The 20062-nt window shown below is 41.8% G+C and overlaps 1 protein-coding gene across 7 annotated transcripts in view; it reads left to right on the forward strand.

Annotated features, from left to right (window-relative positions):
* The window catches only part of LOC125897062 (kelch-like protein 29), a 425780-nt gene that overhangs the window by 63727 nt on the left and 341991 nt on the right, over window positions 1-20062 (forward strand). For all 7 annotated transcript variants that reach the window (XM_049590111.1, XM_049590112.1, XM_049590113.1 and 4 more), the window contains one exon: window positions 14320-14386. The gene's annotated coding sequence lies outside the window, so the exon portion shown is untranslated. The remainder of the gene's footprint in view (window positions 1-14319; window positions 14387-20062) is intronic.

Below are 20062 nucleotides of genomic sequence, written 5' to 3' on the forward strand. Positions count from 1 at the left end.
ATCTTGAGAAAATACAATAATACATTATTACAGGCTGTGCTTTTGCAAACATGTGCTCCTACCTAATGGAAGGTCCTGCTGTGAGGGGGATAAAGATATTAAAATGCACTCTCATGTTAATTTTTAGTCGTGGCTCATGCCCTGTCACGTGTTATCTCCCACTGCCACATTTTTCAGCACTGTTGGATACAGCAGAAGTGGCGTTATGTAATATATAACACTCCTGAGGACGGGCTTCTTCCTGCCACCAGGGTAGAACATGAAAGTTCTTTTTCACGGGGCAATTTTGGACGATTTTTGCCCCCAGTGTTTGATATTTGGAGGCATTTATATCCACATTCACACCTTTTTTGGCTCCCTTGATTTTGTTTTGATGATGTTGAATTTGGCTGACTTGAGCTCTGCCCTTTGACCCAATTATTTTTCACACTGCCTGCCACCATTATTAAGACTAGACGGAGTATACACCTGCTGACAAAGGGGAAAAAGCCTTGAGAAGGGTGTTCATCTGTTCACAGCGCAGTGAAGTATTTAGCGTTGGAGACAGAAAATGATGAGGGCAGTTCTGGTATGTTCTAAGCAAAAAAGCGATGTCACTAATGACGTGACCCTTGAACCGCCCGCCATGAGGTGCATGTCTTATATTGCCTTTGCCGCTGAGAGCAATCAGGTGTGCAGGAAGGAGGGAGAGCAGAAAGCGGGGAGCAAGGTCATGTTTTTCACAAGCCTCCCCCGCTGCCATTCAAGAGACGACCCGCCGCCCTCACAGCGCGCAGCCACTGCCTTAATGATAAAAATGGCGTCCTCCTTTTTTTTCCCCTTTTTTGTCAGGCTCACAGGGATCCCATTCACATGCCGCTACCAGACCATAACAGAGGCGGAACATAAACACACATGCATAAACACAGGCCGCGGCTCGCGCTGTCACACGGACCCGCTAATATTCCTGTCACATAAACCGAGAGGCATTGTCTCCTGCCCGCTCATGGGGTGATTAAGACGTAAGGCACCGCAGGGGGCCGGCCCGTGGTTAAAGGGGCATGGAATCCTAAGAGGCTGACACACTCACGCACACACACACTCACACACAGCAGGGGTTTCTTAGCATGGCATCTTATCCAGGCCATTGAGGCTAATATCTGTGAATGGGGCATGCTGGCACTTTAAGCCACGCTATCAGTGTTGTCTCTTTTCCTTAAAATGCTCCCCGGGGACCGCGCGGCATAAACACATCATAAGGGAGAGGAGAGGTATGTAACTACTTTATTTTAAGTGTCCTCACTAAGGAGTAGAGGAGTGGATTAAGGGCAATACTCCTCCGTTTCAAGTCATTTAAGTCTAACTGTCACATCATGTTTTGCTCAGGAGATAAAACTTCTCTACTTTGCAGGCAAAGAGTTTCAACGCTACCTGCTTTGGCTCCATGATGTCACCATCATGTATGCTCAGTGATGTTTTAAAGGAGCAGTGTGTAAGATTTAGGAGGATTTAGTTGCATTTAACAGTGAGCATTGCAGATTAGAGCCAGCTCAAACTTCTCCAGGTTGAAATTCCTTTAGTTTTTATTGTTCAGGAGGTTTTTACCCAGGGTTAGGGTTAGTGTGCTGACCTTTCATCGTTGATGTCTTAAGATCCAGACATTCAGGAGGCTTCTACCATAAGCCGAAGTATCCGCAGAGGTCTCTACCTCTCCAAAACAAATGGACCCATTGATTAAAACCAATAAAAACACAGAGTTGAGACATTTCACATTAAAAAATCTGTTTTGTTCTGCTGTCTCATTGCAGGCAGGCTACTTACTATGAAAACATGAATGGCCCTCTCTAGAGCCAGAGTTTGGTTTGTCCATTCGAGGCTACTGTAGAAACATGGCAGTACAACATAACGATCTCCGTAGATGAGGACCTGCTCTCTCAATACAAACAGCTCATTTTAAGGTGACAAAAACACGATGATTCTTATTCTCAGGTGATTATACATTAAAGGAAACACACTTATTATATTTTATTCCATTTTGCCAATACATCCCCCTCCATCCTACACACTGCACCTTTTGAATAACCAGTTCCAAGAGCTCTTTCAAACAGCACACTGTAAGCAGGCTACGAAAAGCCTATCGCATGTATTACAGTTTCATTATAAGCTTTCCAATATGAAAAGAGCCTTATTTTTAACTATTCTGAAAATGTCAGCTGGCCTTCCACTGAGAAGTGCTCAGTGTTCTAAACCTTTTTTTGAATCATTTTGTATCAACTTTGGTTCGAACAGAAAACCTTCCTGAAATTAATAAGCTCTCTCTCAATAGTGTCATCTGAGGATGGGCAGCAGTGACATTGAGCTACAGACGAACAACATACGACAAATCCAAAAAAAAAAAAAAAAAAAAAAAGGCATCTCATTGATTATAACACAGCCAGCTGCAATTTATTGATAGAAGCATGAGCTGAAGAAATACCGGGCTTTACAAAAACACACCTGCAATGAAAAAATCATTCAAATCCAACAGTCGCACGTCGACAAAAACAAGCTTTACCGGCTTGTGTTATTGAAAAGCCCCTTTTGAAATGTGTCCTTTTTTTATTCCTGTTATAAATTGGCAATTCAGCCGAGGAATGCAGGTGACATAACGCAAAGAGAAAGCTGCAAAATGTTCAGCATCAATAGCGGTCCATCCATCCATCTATTCATCCGTGGAATCCTGTCAGCCATGGTTTGCCTGAGCCCTCTGTTGCCAAAACCTTCACCTCCCCTTTGGTGAAGATGTCCTGCAGCCAGACGATATCAGGCAACAGGCTTTGGCTTTTCAGGGCATCCAGTGTGCCTGTCATGTCAGCTGTCTTATTTAAGAATATCTACACCTGAGCGTCCCCTCGTGCTCGGCCTCCGTGCAAGTGATGCCATATTGATTTTTATGCGAGGTATCTGGCTACGAGAAGTGTTACGGCATGACCCATATATCAAAGCTTAGAGTGCGTCATTAGTTGGCGTGCTATTGTAAGAGCCAGTAGTTATCACAGCAGATATTGTTTCATTTAATGTCTTGAGGAGCACTCAACTTGAGCATGGATATAAAACAGTGTGTGCTTCAGGAACAGAGTTATAGGTAATTTCATCTTTGCGGAACATTATATTGTATTATATTACTCTCATATTCTGCAGAAGCTAGTGTAAAAAAGGCAGTAAGCTTGTGTTTTTCCAGCCAATAACCCATTGTTTTATTTTACTATAACCTCCATGATGATGCTGACACCATGCACATATAAAACTGAGCATACAAACAGGGGTGTTGTATTAGGGGGGGGAAAGTGGGGCTGATTACCCAGCACGCTAATGGCTTTTTGAAGTAATTAGTGCCATAATTAAATTACAGTTGTCTGAATAAATTGGATAAGAGACTGATATCTCTACAAAGAAAATTAGTGGGTAGGGTTAGCAGTTAGCAGTTAGCAGGGTTAGTGACTTCGAAGTCACTCCTGAGTGGAACATGACACCACTTCAAACAGAAAACTAGCGTCCTTAAAAGTCATAGAATGTCTCAAATTAAGTTATTTAAGTTAAGTTATTTTATGTAAAATTCAGATTCGATGGGATGATAGTTGAGCTCAAAATGGCACACCGCTTGGCTTGCAGCCAGTTAGGACACCTCTTTTTGTTTAGCTTTTTAGTTTACTAACTCTGCTCTCCCTTGTCTTGTCACCCCAAAAAAACACATGAACTCTCAAGTAAACAAACATAGCATGCGCTGCTTGTGCCTCCTTTCACATCTACTGAAATGTGATCTCTTTCGTGTTGCTGGTGCCAAGCTCAACTGTAAATTGCACATCCTGTGAGACACTTGTGGATCTGTTAGTCCATTTATAAACCTAATATTATGTTCACCACGGTGTCATATTGCTTATTAGTATTGCTTTTGCATTGTGATGCTGTCAGCACAGGTTACTGATGTCAGCTCTTTTTTATGTGCCAGAACATGTCACATTGACAAATGCCAGTTCAGCTGGTTTGCATGAAATCAAACCGGTTTAAGCTCATACACCGAACTCTGTTGTGTCTCCTTGTCACCCCAAAAAACACATGAACTCTCAAGTAAACAAACATAGCATGTGTTGCTTGGCCCTCCTTTTACATCTACTGAAATTTGATCTCTTTCATGTTGCCTTTGCTCAGCTCAACTGCAAATTGCACATGTCCTGTGAGACACTCGTGACTCCGTTAGTCTGTTTGAAAACCTACTATTATGTTTATCATGGTGTCATATTGCTTATTATTAGTAATGCTATACAAGTTGGCTTTTGCATCATGATGCTGACAACACAGGTTGCTGATGTCAGCTTCCTTTTTTTCCGGCATAATAAAAAAACAAAACAAAAACTGATTGGGTAAATACACATCTTTACAGCCTTAAGGATTATTATTCCAGACCAGTGTCATCTCTTTGAGTCCTGCATATAGTCTCCCATATTCTTCCTAGTTGTGCTTCTTGTGGTCTCAGTATGTGCGTCAATTTCGCTGTTAAAAAGTTTTCCCACAATTGTTAGCTGTTGGTCCTTTGTTGGTGGTGTTTCTTTACCCCAGTTCCTAGTGACAGCTTTCTTGTTGCTACTAGCAACATTTTGATCAAATATCTTTCACTAACAACAACAAACAACTGTTAGGAACCTCTTATCCTATTATGTGCTTAAACTCTTTACGTACCATTTTCCAAAATACAGATATTTTCTGACATTTCCAAAAAAAATAAGAGTGGTCTACATCAAAAGACCTGCGCTCTTGCCAGCATTTCTGGCAACTATGGAGACGCTTACCATTCAGTTTTAATGTAATAAAGAAACGAATCAGATACTTCCATGAGAATTCCCTCCAGGTTCATGTGGTTGAATGGTGTATCTTCCACATATTGTGCCAGTCTTCATCTGAAATTTCTATGTTGACTTCTTTCTCCCATTTCACCTTGATATATTTAGTTTAATGCTTGATATTTGTGTTTAATCCTTGGTATAATGCCGCAATTATTCTTACGTCACCGTGTCAGCTTCCTTTTAATATGCCAGAATGTGTCACAGTGACAAATACCAGTTCAGCCAGTTGGCATTAGACTGGCAAAACCGGAGTTTGACCCAACTCTATTAGTGTAGGCTCTCTGAGGCCCTTTCAAAAGGTGCAAAGTGGTTTAGTCCGCCCCTGCACTAGGATTCATCTCTAAACACAGCTAAAGCTGAGTGAGTGACTGCTTAATACCGCCGGAGCGCCAAGGTACGCTGTCATGTCTTTCTCAATCTGGGTTCCAAAAAAAGAAAACGAGAGTAAGGGAAGGGAAAAGAGAGTAAACCGAGGGAAAACAGCTTCTGACTGATTTATTTCAAAAGAAATTTGAGCACAACCAACACAGTTCAAGAACGGTTTAGCTGATATCAGCAGTTGTTTGATTGAAGGCATTCAGACAGTCAGGAATCTAACGTTAGCCTGGAGCGTATCTGCATTGTATAACATAGATTAATCAGTATCATAAATTAGCATCATGGTTACAATGTTGTCTGGCGGTAGGAGCCTAGCAGTACTAACATCAGGTATATATGGCTATGAGCAGTAAGGGCCCAGAATACTTGCTTTCATAATGTTTTAAACCAGACTGTGTGTTGAATGTCCCAGCTGCTGCACAAACATGGCAAAATGAACTTTATGTAAATATAGACGAGGAAGACTAGGATTGGATATGGAAACATGTAAGGAAGATATTAGTGTGTAATCGTACTAGAGTGTTCCAATTGCACATTTCTCCCAGTTTAAGATTTGAAATGAACCCCCAGATTTCACCTCTGTGTCTAAAATGTATAATCTCAGTAGGAACATACACACATTGTGTCTGGCTCTATCCTAAAATTCAAGCATACTATGTAGACATTCGGCAGGATATGGAAAACATTCTTAGTGTTGCTTTATGTATGAATCCTGCGTCTTTACTCCTGGGTCACCCGTGTCAAGATTCTCTACCATCAAGTACGATATTCTTGCATATGCTGTGAGGAAGAATATCTTTTTGTCATGCATAAGTGACATACACAAGATAATCATGGAGTATTTTCCTCTCGAATCCCTGACCTGTTTGCTTCACTCCACAAAGGGACGATTCATTAAAATATGGACTCCATACCTCCAAACTATAAACTAGAATGTGGCTTCAACACTTGCAGGCATTTTTCTTGATAGAGTTATAGACACTGCACTTATGGATCGTACTGTTGTTTTGAATTCATATCTAAATGTTTCGTCATTTATATTCTTGATAGTTGTTCAGACCAATGTTCTGCTGAGCTGTTTGATGTTTATAAAAAAGAGAAACAATAAATATACATGGAAAAGAAAAGGGCCCAGAATTTGCATAGGGCCAGCGTTTGGTGCTGCTTCTGCACACACACTGTATTGTGCAATAGATTTAGATAAAAACCATAAGTTATTGCTGTTCCTTCCTCTTTGTTGCTTGCTGAACTTGGCCGGACATTTAACATTTCCAGCTGACTCAAGCATTTTTGAAGGGGGGGAAAATATACAATTCCTTCTCCTTTTTGCCTTCTGGGTCGAGCTTTCGCACTGCACAGCGGCTTCCTGTCCAGCATCAGTCTAAGAACACACTGACATTGTGAATAGCCACGGTCCAGCCCCCGCTCCGGCCCCCACTGTCAGATTCACAGATACATTTGAAAGGAAGCAATTTCCATGCCTGGTATGAAAACTCCTTTTTAACCTTAATTACATCGCCGCTCTGTGAGGACCAAATGTTCTCCGCTGAAATTAATTTCCCAACAGGGACTCTTATCAAAGAATTCAGATGTACCTTCTTATCATGTGTGGTCAATGGGTCCGCGTGAAAATTTACTCTGAATTAATTGCGAGTATCATTTGCCAAATTCTTATTTGGATATCTCCCTAATGTTGACATAAGCCTTAATGGCCATCTGCAGAGTGCAACTCATTATGGCACATATCTCTCTCCCTACATATGTAGGAGACGTCTCAGATGTTTTATGGTGTTTTCCAGTGCTGTTCACAAGCGTGACTATGGTGCCAAGAACAGCGTGCACGCTTTTTCTGCTAGAGGCAGAGAAAAACTAAAACTGCATTTTCCACTTAAACAGAGGACTTGAGAGGCTGCTGTCATTTATCTGAATGGTTATTGCTGAAGTCTTTCAGCAGAGATGAGAGAGCTAATACAGACATTAAGTAGTTGAGAGATTACTGGCATGCTACAGGTCATTTGCAGTTATGCATTTAGCCGGGTCCTTGAAGTAGAGATTTATTCTTCAGATTCTATCTGGCCTTAGCGATATAGTCAGGAGGCTCCATCAGAAATCGCACCTCTTGAACCGCAGGTTGTGCGGTTGATGTTTGTCAGACTATTAAAAGGATCCTCGTGCAGTTTTATGGGTAAGACACATGTGTAGTGCAGATGTCAAAGCAGTTCTATAGGAGCTCAGCAGAGGTTACCCTGTACTTGTGAATGTGCATTCCTGCACCATATGTGTTTTTCCTCAACTCTGCCCCCAGAGCGTCTCCCCATATCACTCAGGCAAAAACAAATCAACTCTCGGTTTAACTCCCTCTGCTTACTAAAATAATCAGAATTCACATCAGCTGAGCTGCTCGCACAACTCAACAGTTTTTCCCTCCAAACTGAAAAATGAAAGTGCTGCTTGTAAAATTGATTTTGAGATTGAAGCAGAAATTCATGTTGATAAAAAAAAAGCCCTCGACACTATAGCATAGAGGAGCTGAGCAGGAAAACAGTGCAGCATGCAGCGAGTGCCTAGCTAGGCGTGTTGTCTGGAGTGTGCTTGAGGTATGAGCAGGTGTTCTTGGCTTTGGAGAGCAGTTGAAAAAGAAGCCCTCTTCCATACATACTGACCTTGTGCGGCGAGACGAGCTGATGAAAGAAAAACAAATATGTCAGTGAATAGTCTATCAAAAATGCTGCGTCTCTCTGTGCAGGTGTTACTTCAGAGGATGCCACCTACAGATTTTATTTAATGTATTGATTTGAGCGGGTTGATACACTCACTGCGGAATTTAAAAGCATCCAGTATGCAATCACTTGCGTCTGTCACAAACCTTTTTCCCTGCCATTTTATCTCATCATGTCACTTATGTTCTACGCAGCTGTTTGCGGTGAGAATCGGGTCTGCCTCTCTCGCTTTTGTCAAACTTATACCAACCCACTGAGATCAGATTAAAGCCGACACGTCAAACACAACACCACTGAGTCGCACGCCCGGAGCAAAGCATGCTGGGATGGAGAGACACATACAGCACGCTGCTCTGTGACAGCTGTACAGGCCGGTGATTTAAGTGGCGCTGTCTGCTGTAATTGCTGTGAATCTGATTTGGATGTATGGTCCGTGGGGGATTTTAATGCAGCCATACTGTAATATGTTTTTTATGAGATTTCTCATAATCTTGTTTTCTCTGGGATTCATACTGCACGTATGTCTTCCTCTATTTTGTCTCCTTGTTTGGTTCAGCAGTGAAGTTTCTCACACCTGTGCTGAAAAAAAAAAGTCATCAGAAAACTTGATTTTCAGATACTTTGGCCCAATTCCATTTCTTATTTTCACCCTTACCCCTTGTTTTTGAAAGTTTCAAAGGGTAGTGATTAAAATCTTCCCCTATGACCATGGACAACCCTTCAAGACCCTGATATGTAGGCTTGCCCCCTAATAGTTGACCAAACATTAGTTGACCAGAAAGGTCATTAGTTGGCAGGATTTCATTGGTTGCTTAGTCACAGAAAAAAAAATACATGAAACAAATGTGAAACTCTATCAGGAGCTGCACCTTGGCAGAATACATCAAAACTTATATGACTGGACCATGTGTGAATTTAATTTGAAAGGGCAGACACAGGAAGTGTCCTCGTCAGGTTAATCTCCAGGGCTGGTACCTGCGGTTGTTCCACAGGCTAGTTAACAACATGTCGGGCAGGAAATCCAAAGTGTGGGATCATCTTGAGAAGGTGAAGGACGAACCCAAGGTGATATGTAAACTCATCTTCATTGGTCGACTACAAACATGACGTATCATCTGAAACATGGAAGTAGCTACATGCCCATTAGCCCACAGCGTCATTAACAGGCGGCTCACTCAGTGTGTGACGTGCACTTGGAGATAAAATATAGGCCTATATTAATGAAGGTTCATCATCATTGTTGCCCTGCCCAAAATGTATAAATTAATAAGTCAATTAATATCATAAACATGCAGGCGACTAGTCGAGTAATGGTCCTATGATGACTATTGGTCGACTAGGAAAATTCTTAGTCGGGGGCAGCCCTACTAATTCGTCGTCAGTAGTTGTCGATGGCATTTACTTAAAAAGTTATCAAGTAACAACACTGCTTCCTTACCAGCGGTGCTCTGTAGGCTAACGTTAGCTCCTACCCTGCCAGTCTGCACTGATAATAGAAGAGAGGTAACAGTTGCAGTGAGCCTACAGTTTAGCTAGACTTAAGCCTAGTTTCTACTTACGTAAGTGTACAGAGACGAGTCAACAGGAGTTCATTCATTCCTATGGGAATCTCGGTGATATCCGATGTGCCTGTGTAAGTCCTTCCCTTCGTAATATTTTCGTCTGGAATTTGCCCAGAGTCGTTTAAAAAAATCGCACTTTTGCTGTGGATTTCGGAGAGACCATTTGACTTTGTGCTAGCTTAGCTAACAGGCTGCTAACTAGCTAACTGGCTATTTCCTACAGTTCAGTTGCTTGGAGGAGTTAACATTTTGAGATATATTTCAAAACCAATTAAATCTAATGGTTTCATCATCATCTGAAAGTCCAGTAACAGTCTGATCCTTTGTTTATATCATAACATTAAATCTCTCCGTCTACACCAGCTCTCATGTGTCTGCTGTAAACTGGCATTAAATGCAAGTTGCTTAGCACTGTAAAGGTGTCTTTCCTTGGAGTGGTGGTAGGCGAATAGCCTTGTTTCTTCTGAGTAATGCAGCTTGTCAGGCAGTGTGTATGTATAATTGTAAGCCTGTTTGTTTTACTGTGGTGTAAAATTGTTCCAAGAAAAGCTGTAATACAGGCTGTTTGTCTTCTTGCAAAACTATTCAGTTACTGAGCAATATGAAGAATATAAAGTACTTATAGTGTGTAGTGTATGTGGCGAGATTGTGTACAGAAATATCTGATTATAATGTAAATATAAAGTGTGTATAAGCATATGGATAAATTAGAATTTATAGATATACTAAGCCCACTCCTCAACCTCTTAATTTACTCCAACTTTCTCCAGAGTAAATTAACTTGCATGCCTCGTTTCCATCTTCGTCACACCCGAAGTTTAGTTCGCCTTACTTTACCCCAAATATTATCATTTTCTCATCCCCATGGCAAAAACATGGAACAAGTTTTTTGAGGTAGAAGTTACACTTCCCTATCATCTCTGGGGAATGAAGTTTTTTGACATGCCTGGAGTGATTTCAGCACATCCAAGCAAAGAGCTGACAGGGTCACCAACCTGTGAGCCTCGGCCCCTTCCCCTTACATTGCACCCACGCCATCGGCACTTTCTACTTTCTTCTGCCCCTCTCTGCTTTTAAAACTTCATTTTTTTTTTTATCTCTTTACCAATTCAGCCACTTCTGGGCTGAGAGGGCCTCTTGTTTTGGTTGTGAAAAATCAATAGCCATTACAGGAGGGAGCGAAAGAGAGAGGGAGAGCACGCTGGAGAGGGAGGGAGACAGACTGCTATCCCTGTCAGTCTGACCCTGCCTGACGGCTGTCATCTCCCTTAATTGCTTTGCTAATATCATCCCCACTCAGCCTGGATCTAGGTCAGCGAGGCCCCTCTGCTGGAGCTGACTAGAGGCTGTCCTTCTCCATGATCTCTCCCTCTCGCTGCCTTTTTTTCGTTTTCCCCTTCAGGCCCATCTCAATTAGAATAAAAACATACAGTAAGAAAGATACGTTGCTTCTTGTTCTGAGATGACCCCGGTTTGGATTAATCCAATCAGAAACCTTTTTTTCCCGGCAGTAGATAATCATTTATGCACCCAGCTCTATTCTGGGATGGGAAATAGGCTCGCCAGAATTAACCTTTATATTTCCCTCAGGTGATGCAAGATCTGCTTTTCCTTTGTCTACCAGCTCTCTGCTGTTTGCACCTTCAGGTCAGACTACAAAGCTTCTTAGTAACCGAGAGGCTTAACATTGATAACTTCAGCAAATAACCTGTTTGCTGTTTGTTTTATGTGTTAGCTGTGATAATTAAGACGGTAGAAAAATTAATCTCTGCTCAGAAATTGCATACTGCCCGGTGGTTTCATCCAAACAAGACAGATTCCACTATAAATTGAACGCAGTTGACACAGGAAGAATGAACTTTTACTGCTGTTATTTAGCAGGGTGAAATTGTGTTTGGAAAATTTAAAGTTGCAGTCACTAAGTTTTATGCATAACCATTTATTTAGAAGCAATAAAAATAAATAGCCTGTTTGGTTGCCAAGGACGGGCGGGATGATACATCAGAAATGTAGAATCAGCAGCAGCACTGTTCCTCTGCTGTTTCTTCAAAGTGATGTATCATTAGTACAGATGTATATAAAGCTCTAATGGGAGGTCTGAGACAGACATCAATCACTGATGTATCAGTCGGTCTTAAAAGGAGAATTCACCACCTTTTAATGTGGAAATCAGTGTTGAACAAACATGAACCAAGACAGCAACACTTTACTCCTAATGCTTTTTATCTTTCCGACTTAAACTAGCATTTTGCCAAGGGACAAATCAATAAAACAGCTCACAATAACCATTAGTGAGAAATTAACTCACTCAATTAGAGGTCAACTTATATTCGATTTTGTATTTTTGAAATACTCAAAACACTTCCTTAATGATTGATAAAACATAAAAACAAGACTAGTTTAAAGCCTAGTACATGGGTGGACTGTGTATGAAACACTATTATCACTCCCTCCAGGAATTAGACGACACCATTGGGTTTCAGATACTGATGGATTTATTCTTATTTCTCCGCCCTTCATCACCGTCATCAAATCCACCGTCAAACTGTTCAAATATATGACAATTTACAGAATGACAACATATTAATATTACTTACACGCTGTAGAAACATGACAGTAAAAATGCACAATGAACACACAGTAAATCCCAAAATGAAACATACCTCGCTGGCTGCACACAACCGAGAGGGAATGAGTCCACTTCAGCAAAATATAAAAATAAAAACTTCAAAAATGGCAATAAAATTACTGCTTCTTCCTTTGTCCAATGATTAGATGTTACCTTAAACTCTTAACTTTCTCCGCTCTCAGCTCCGTCTTGGAGGAGATTACAACCGCAGCATCTCTGTACCTGCTCTGCACCTCATGTAAACATCATGCGCAACACCCAAAAGCGTCCCTGCGCAACACAATACACAACCAGTACCTCTGCAGCCCTGATACAAACAAAAATCGAAATTCAGGAAAATAAATCATTTAAATAATATATGTAAACAAAACATATCAAATAATGACATAAATAATATTTATGGAAGTTAAAATTATATTACATTATTATTTTTAAAACAAGGGCTTTTAATTTCAAACAGGAAGTGGTGGCATTCACATGTGGCTCTGTAGCCCTTCTTTAGTGGCTCCCTGTGGCTTTGACAAAAAAAAAAGAAAATGATGGAAATGAATAAAGGCTATTTTTTTTTTTTTAGCATTTTAATTTTTGTTTGTCATTGTTTTAGGCCTAAAGAAATGGTAGACCTATGCACCAAATAAAAAGACGCTTTTAAACATGCAATATGTAATTTTCTGCCGCTAGGGGTCTCAAGCCAAAACAATAACAGAAGACGGAGTTGGATGATGTCACAAAGTAGCGTGGGATCATGGGAGTTCTAGTCATATAACAGATACAGATCTGACGTTCCTCACTCCGTGAAACCGAAACCGACTGTGGCAGTTTTTTTTGCAGAGCGAGCTTCAATCATCGCTTCAGCAGCAGAGAAATGCTCATGGGATCGCTTGGTTGACCCGTACGTTTCCATTTTACCGGCTTGTTTACCAGGACAGCTTCGGTGTCAGAAGTTGCAGCAACCATCAATGCATAATCATGATCCATGATGAGTTAGCTTAGCCTAGCAACAGTAACGTTTGTTCTCTGACGTCTCATCCGGTCTGCTTCTTCTTCTCCTTCATTTAATGGCTATGGTAACTGGAGTTACGTTGCCATTGACATGCGACCTAATGACACGGTCCGTAACTTTTATTAATATTTCATATTTATCTGGGTTTGAAAATTTGTGGGAAACATTTCTGATAATCAAAGTACACAACTAAACAAAATATATAATATTGGTTTAGTCGTTTGTAGACATTTTTATGTGGAAAAACTACATATTATACCTTTTAACATTTCATCTGCTTCAAGTTTTACCAAATCTTAAGAGCGGTGGCTGGGCTAGCTATGGATTCCAAATCCCAAAAAGTAAGGTTTCAGAGGAGCTTAGAGAATCCAATAGTGTGTGGACAGCTTCATTTTCTTTTGCTCTGCAGAGTTTAAGTTCCAAATATTCATACATTGCCCACTGCAGAATAGCCACTTTGTGGTAAAACATATCAATGAATGCTCATTTAGACCTACTAGTAATGGTGATTGGCTTATTTAGACTTAATAGTCTGTGTTACCTTCATTATAAGGCTAAATATGTTTTGTGGCTTCACACAGATTTTTTCTTTTTTTGAAATACTGTTTTTGGTCAAAAATGGCTCGTTTGATAAAAAATGTTGTCGACCCCTCCTCTGGTGTTCATAGCCTACTGACCCACTGTCACAGTCCACCCCAAAGTTTTATGTTAATACTAGGGTTGCAACAGTATGACATTTTCATGGTACGGTAACCATCTCAGAAAAAATCGTGGTTTCACGGTATCACAATATCACAGTGTTACAGAACTTATATCATTATCACTCAGAATGATTCTTAAAGGAATGAAAACAGAAGGGTTATTTTTGGTTGAACAAATGTTTTATTACTATAATTACTACTTGAAACCATTTTGTTGATGGAAGTATGTAGAAAAAGTCACCCTTTTAAAAAGAACTAAGAGGAGATTCTCTATCCAGTTGCATTTTTTGTCTCATACTGTTGATAAGCAAATATACACCATATAATAACTTTTATATCACAGTATACCATGAAATCGGTATATCTCTGCAACCTTCGTAAATACTGATGGGACCTGCTTTCTCCAGAGCGATACCTACTGATCAGCATCATTTTGCTCGTTCTAACACAACCCCTTCTCTCTTCAGCTCCAGTTGTTGATGGACGTCCCCGTGTGACTGGTGGAGACTGCGCAGCCATCGGCCACTATCGAAGGTAAGTTCCACAGATAACAGTTCATAAAACATCTCATTGGCACAGATTAATCTGCCCAACCAATAAATCGGTTGACTTCTACACTCAGTAGTCATCTTCCCTTTTGGCCATGCTGGGCTAGGTCGTCTTTTCCAGTTTTTCTTGGAGATCCTGAAGACACCGATATCTCAGGGTTGTTGTCTGTAACAGCATCCACAAAGGAATGTCGCTGAAATTCATCGCAGCAGAAAGCTTCAATTTCTGTTGCCGTGTTAGCAAAGGGATCACCAGTTGGTGTTGCTCTTGTCAGTTGAGGTGCAGGAGGGTACCCACCAGCGGTACCCTCTTGCACGGCTCATGTAGCTGCAGCCTCGGAAACTTCTTTGGTCGTAACGTCACAGCTGTATTTCTGAATCAGCCAAAACACTGTAAAATGCGTCCTCGCATAGCTAGTTTGACACACACATTTTTGGTTTTGCCTCTGGTGGTTTTTGTCATCTCTTTGAGGTTTGTTTTTGGTTGTTTTGTCCCTTTTTGTAGCTATTTTGTGTCTCTCTGTGGTCATTTTGAGTCTCTTCCTGGTCAGCACATGTTGATTTAAGTGACATTTTGCAGGTGAAGGCCCCCCTGACACTTTGGACCCCTGGGCCTGTTCAGTAATCCATCCATGGTTAGCAATACAAGAAGACGAAAAGAGGTTCTGTTCTTGAGCGGCATCTAGAGCACGCCCCCAGAGGCTGAAACCCAACCTGTAGTTCTTCCTGCATCCAACTACGTCACTGTCACGTTAAATGACACCGCTGGATGGAGAAAGAACAACAGATTTTGCAGCTGCAAACTCAGCTCTCTCAGTCAATACACTGCTCACTGAGGAATATAATGCCTCAATCAATACATGTACCATCAACACTGACTGGACATCCACACAAAAGGTGGTGAATGTTCCCTTGAACATGAAACCTAAAGGGGTGGGAGCCGCGATGAATAACATTTGTTTAGGTCTGAATTTCCAAAACTGTAATCTCTTGTCTCTTCAGCTCATATAAAGCAGCTTAATGAAGTCTGGAAAGCTGACTGCATCCTCTAGTGATTGCTCCAGACGAACCGTGCCGTTCTGCCTCGAATCTGTCAATGCTTCAATTATTTTTACTATCAAGTAGGTTTGCATAACACAACGTTTTCTGAGATGAAACTTAATTTTCCCTTCCAGCTTTACTTGGCAAACTGTCCGCTGGCTGAAGAAAGTGGGCACAATGGAGTCGGTGTTTCTGGGGGGGAGAGGGAGAACATTATGTGAGTGTTTGGGGATGAAGCACAGACCAGCTGTTTTCTGCCTCGGGGAAAATGGCAATATTCTCAGTGTGATTTTGTGAATGTGTTATGGTTTAAGGCGATTTTCTTTCCATTTGTCCAGGGGAGCTTATGTGTCTACATACCTGTTTCACCTTTAGAAATATCTAAAATGGCACCATGCTGTATTTATTTACACTAAGCCTTACAGTTGGACAGTCGTATTCTGATCTTGAATAGATCAGACCAGATCTGCCCAGCAACCTGAAATCCAACCTCATACTGTCACACTTGAGCACAACAAACAAATAGATTAATAATGGAGCGATCTTGAGGGGAAAAGCAACAATTCTTGTCACTGGGGTGTTTGAAAGCTCTGCCCTCTTGGCTGCAGCTCTTCTGCTGTTTACATCCACAGTCGTGGCTACAGGCAGCCATTTTAAACAAGGTAGCAAAGCACGGACGAGGAGCGAGGGGCTAGTAATTGTGTCAGCGGCAGAGCTCTGAGCCAGTAACTGTCAGGACCTCATACTTTCCCCCTGCTCCCGGTTTAATGGAGCATGTGAGGGCCAAGGTGCGCTGCCCCGGCCCCAGCCTAGGCTCTTTTCAAATGGCCTCATGTCCTCCGCTGATGGGCACTGTGGAACAATAAGCCTAAGGTGGAGCAGCTGGAGAAAGCATTAGTGAAAGACCCTTCCTTGCAGGTTGCCATTTCAGCCCCACTGCCCTCTGTTTGCTTCCACAATAAGACACATTTTTTTATGACCTGAAACAATAGCAGTAACCCTGTTTCGTGCCTCGAGTTGTGGTGTTGAAATTCCGAGTAAATGTACAACTGATGCCAGGGTGTAGCATTCACACATTCAGGTGTAAATAGGCATTTGGAAGCTATAGCTAACAGAGTGCTGATCCCTCCCTGTGAGTCCATGCAAAGGTTTTTTACAACATCTCCGTCCCCCGGTGGGCTGTAATCTTGTGTCTGTTGGCCCGCAGCCGCAGATTCCAAACGCGGTGCGAGCGAAAGCTTCCCTTCATGGTAAAGAGTGAAAGTCCAGCTGTCACCCAAACTGTTTGGTTTGGAGGATCTCGGGAAGTGAATGGAAGCAGAGCCTCTATGTAGCGCAAGGCCTGTTGTTTTGGAGCTGCTATTGGTGGGAATAGTGCCCAGATTTCACAGATCTGTGGTATCACTGTTCAGACCACATCCAGGCTTGGTACTAATGAGCCTTTGACTCAGAAAGACACATTTCTCATTCACAGTTTCTCTGCTTGCTCTGCGCCTGCATTTTCTCCACACCCGCTTGCTAAATTTCATTGTTCGCCACACGCGTCATTGCCCACATGATATCAGAAAATCCACTTCATTACTAGTTATCTGTTTGAAAATGCTGAACTATGACACCACTTCAATCAAGTCAAGTACATATTGGTTCTGGGCTTTGATGTTGTTTGTGTGTGCTTCTTTGTCAACTGTGTAAAATAAATTGTTAGCTTGCGGTTTTGTTGAAGCACTTTTTTTGGCGACGAATAAATGCAATGCATTCAAAGTATTGAACAGAGCTGTTGTTCAGTCTGGCAGGTCAAGCCTCAAGGTTACATTAATAGATTGTGACAGATCTTTGAATACTGACAATTAAAAGCACACGCCATCTCAGTACCAACCAACGGGCCGTACACATGCCACATCCTTAACCACCTGGAAAACGTGAGGTCAGCTGTACTCTTGTGCCTTTTCTGTGCCAGCTTTCAAAAGTGTGACAGCAGGTTGCATCTGAGGTTGCTAAGCAAACTTAACAAGCACTGTACATAGCCTGTTTACCTGAAATCATGACTACAGAGCTGATCTTCCTCCAGGTGCTGTTTGTGTGTCGGCCTATCGTCTGTGGGGCAGATGTAAAGCTCTGGCAGCTCTGCACTAAAATGATCAACTTCTTTTCCGTATTCATCAGAGGCTGATATTTACAGATGAAGGGAAAGATATCTGTCAGCTGTGATTGGTAGGTCATCATCACATGGCATGGTGCGCGCTGCTGTGTTCCAAAAGTTGAACTCTGTTTATCTCAGGATGCAGCCGTCGTGCCCTGAAAAATAGGCGGTTGGGAACGCGTACACTCAGCTCTGGCATCGCTCTGGCGTTTGAGTGTGCCTGCCGCTCAGATGTAAAAAGGGCCCATTTGCACATTTGGAGAGATCATATTTTAAGAAACCTTTTAACCTTTGACCATTCTGAGAAGTTTTTTTTTTCATCATGTTATTAAATTAAAGTAGGTTGTCTTAAACCGTTTAGCACTCAAAAACCAATGAATTTGAGGGGTGCGAAAAACACGGGATGTGTACAGCCCCTAATTTGGAACGTTGTTCAAGTGCTGCATGGACAAAGACGGACAGTATTTTGTGGTGGTGCATCATCGCATCGCGCAAGCAAAGGGGCTTAAATTAGCATATGACTACTGCACAGTCATCTGTCCTGCCAGTGAATGCCCCTTGTAACCTTTCCCCATAAATGTGAGACAGTAGCAGGTGTAAGTGGGGTTTTTTCGTATAGTGGAAATACGCTTTACTGTAACTTTTTAAAACATTTTTATTGGTCCAGTACTTTGGTTTATGGCCAAATACCTGCAGAACTGACATTCACATTGACCTCAGCTGTGCTTATCAGCACGCTAACACACTAAACTAAGATGGTGAACTTTATACCAGGAAAATGTCAGTGTGTTAGTGTTCTCATCAGCTGTGGTTACATAGACAATGTTTCTTCAATCTGATTGAAATCAAACTGATTAGAAATTCTCACAGAACTCTTAGATACGGGATAAGATGCCTCAAAGCATTCAGTCAGAATGTAACTTTATAGACTTGTGGTTCTGCTCGCAGTGCAGCATCTTATCTGCCGGGAATACAACAAGAGGATGAAGGAGGTTTTTTTTTACAGCCTTTTTAAGAAAATGTATTTAATTCAAGAAGGTCTCAGTCAAGTTGTTTTGGTGTGCACTCGAGTGCAATTGCTGTGTTCACACCTGCCCAAAGGAACCGCACATAGGGGCAGGCGAACCTGATTGAACCGAACCCTATGGGGCAGGTGTGAAAGCATCCTTAGTCGTGTTACAAACCTGAGACAAAGTCCTTTTTAATGCATAAGACTAACAATTAAAATGTCATGTTACGTGTCTATTCCTGTCGAATGATGTGTTACATAGACTTGAATATTTTGGTCTTTAGGTGGTCACATGTCAAGTGACGTTTCACAGCAGCCAAATTGAAGTCCTATTTTTATCTCAAGTCTACGTCACAGGTATCGAGCAAAACAATCTTTTGCACTAGAAACAAAACAGAATTAAAACTTTTAAAAGTTTTGCACCCAGAAGTCTGCAGAGAGCAAAAATCCAGGAAACAATGCAGGTGCGTCCAACACATTGTTTTATCACTGTCTGCTCTGTGCCCGGGCAGCAGGCAGACTCGGCTCGGCTGTGTTCTCATGTCGATTAGCCAAAGCTTGTCTGGTGGCAGCGCTTTCGCCACTCACTTTTTCACTGGAGCACCATCTGCAGCTTGCTGCCTCAGTGTTTGCCTCGCACTTCCCAATCCCATTCAGAAGTGAGTGCCAAAACAATCAGATAGGAAGACATTGACACGAACACTCAGAGGTTGAATTTGTGAGTCAAATTTCCCCCCTTTGCTCCCCTGCATCCTGGTAAACAGATTTTGAAGATGAACTTGTTGAGTGACGTCTTCTTCGCCGTGCAAGGCCGCAGCCTCACAGGGGGAAAATAAACAGCGGTATCGAGGAGTGAAGATGATGACAAGGCTATATTAGGATGATCTTTCCATTGCTTTTCAAATAGCTTCATTTATTTCTTGGCGCCTGGATTGGTCTGGGGATAGTATATATATGTATCTGCTGCAAACTGCCAGTTATCACATTTGACATCACCAGTTGACTCCCATCAGGCTCCAGATGGGAGTCGCTTCACCCACGAAAATGTGGGAATGAAAGAGGCGTTTTCTTTATACAAAAAAACACCAACCCAGCAAAACCTTTTAAAGATTTTGTGCTTATTCAGGCAATTCTGTGTTCCCTAGCTCACGTCAAATTCAGGGCCATGTTGTGCTCGCAAATACTCAAAGCATGAGAGGCGAAATGAAATTGCTTCAATCAATCCTTGATCATTTTTTCTATGGAGAGCTGTGGGGAAATGGTAGATAAAATGGAACGGTTCACCTGAAATCAGCCCTGACGCACGGAGTGACATCAGCATTACCCTTCCTCATCTGTGGGTCTTTTAACAGGAGTATAAATTCAGAGTTGGTTTCACTGCTGGCACGGCTGCCTGCGTGGTGTAAACCCTCTTGAACTATTGTAATAATCCACAAAACACTGCACAGCCGGAGGTGAGATGCTATCTGCTT

This window comes from Epinephelus fuscoguttatus, linkage group LG11, assembly GCF_011397635.1.
Source record: "Epinephelus fuscoguttatus linkage group LG11, E.fuscoguttatus.final_Chr_v1".
Lineage (NCBI taxonomy): Eukaryota > Metazoa > Chordata > Actinopteri > Perciformes > Serranidae > Epinephelus > Epinephelus fuscoguttatus.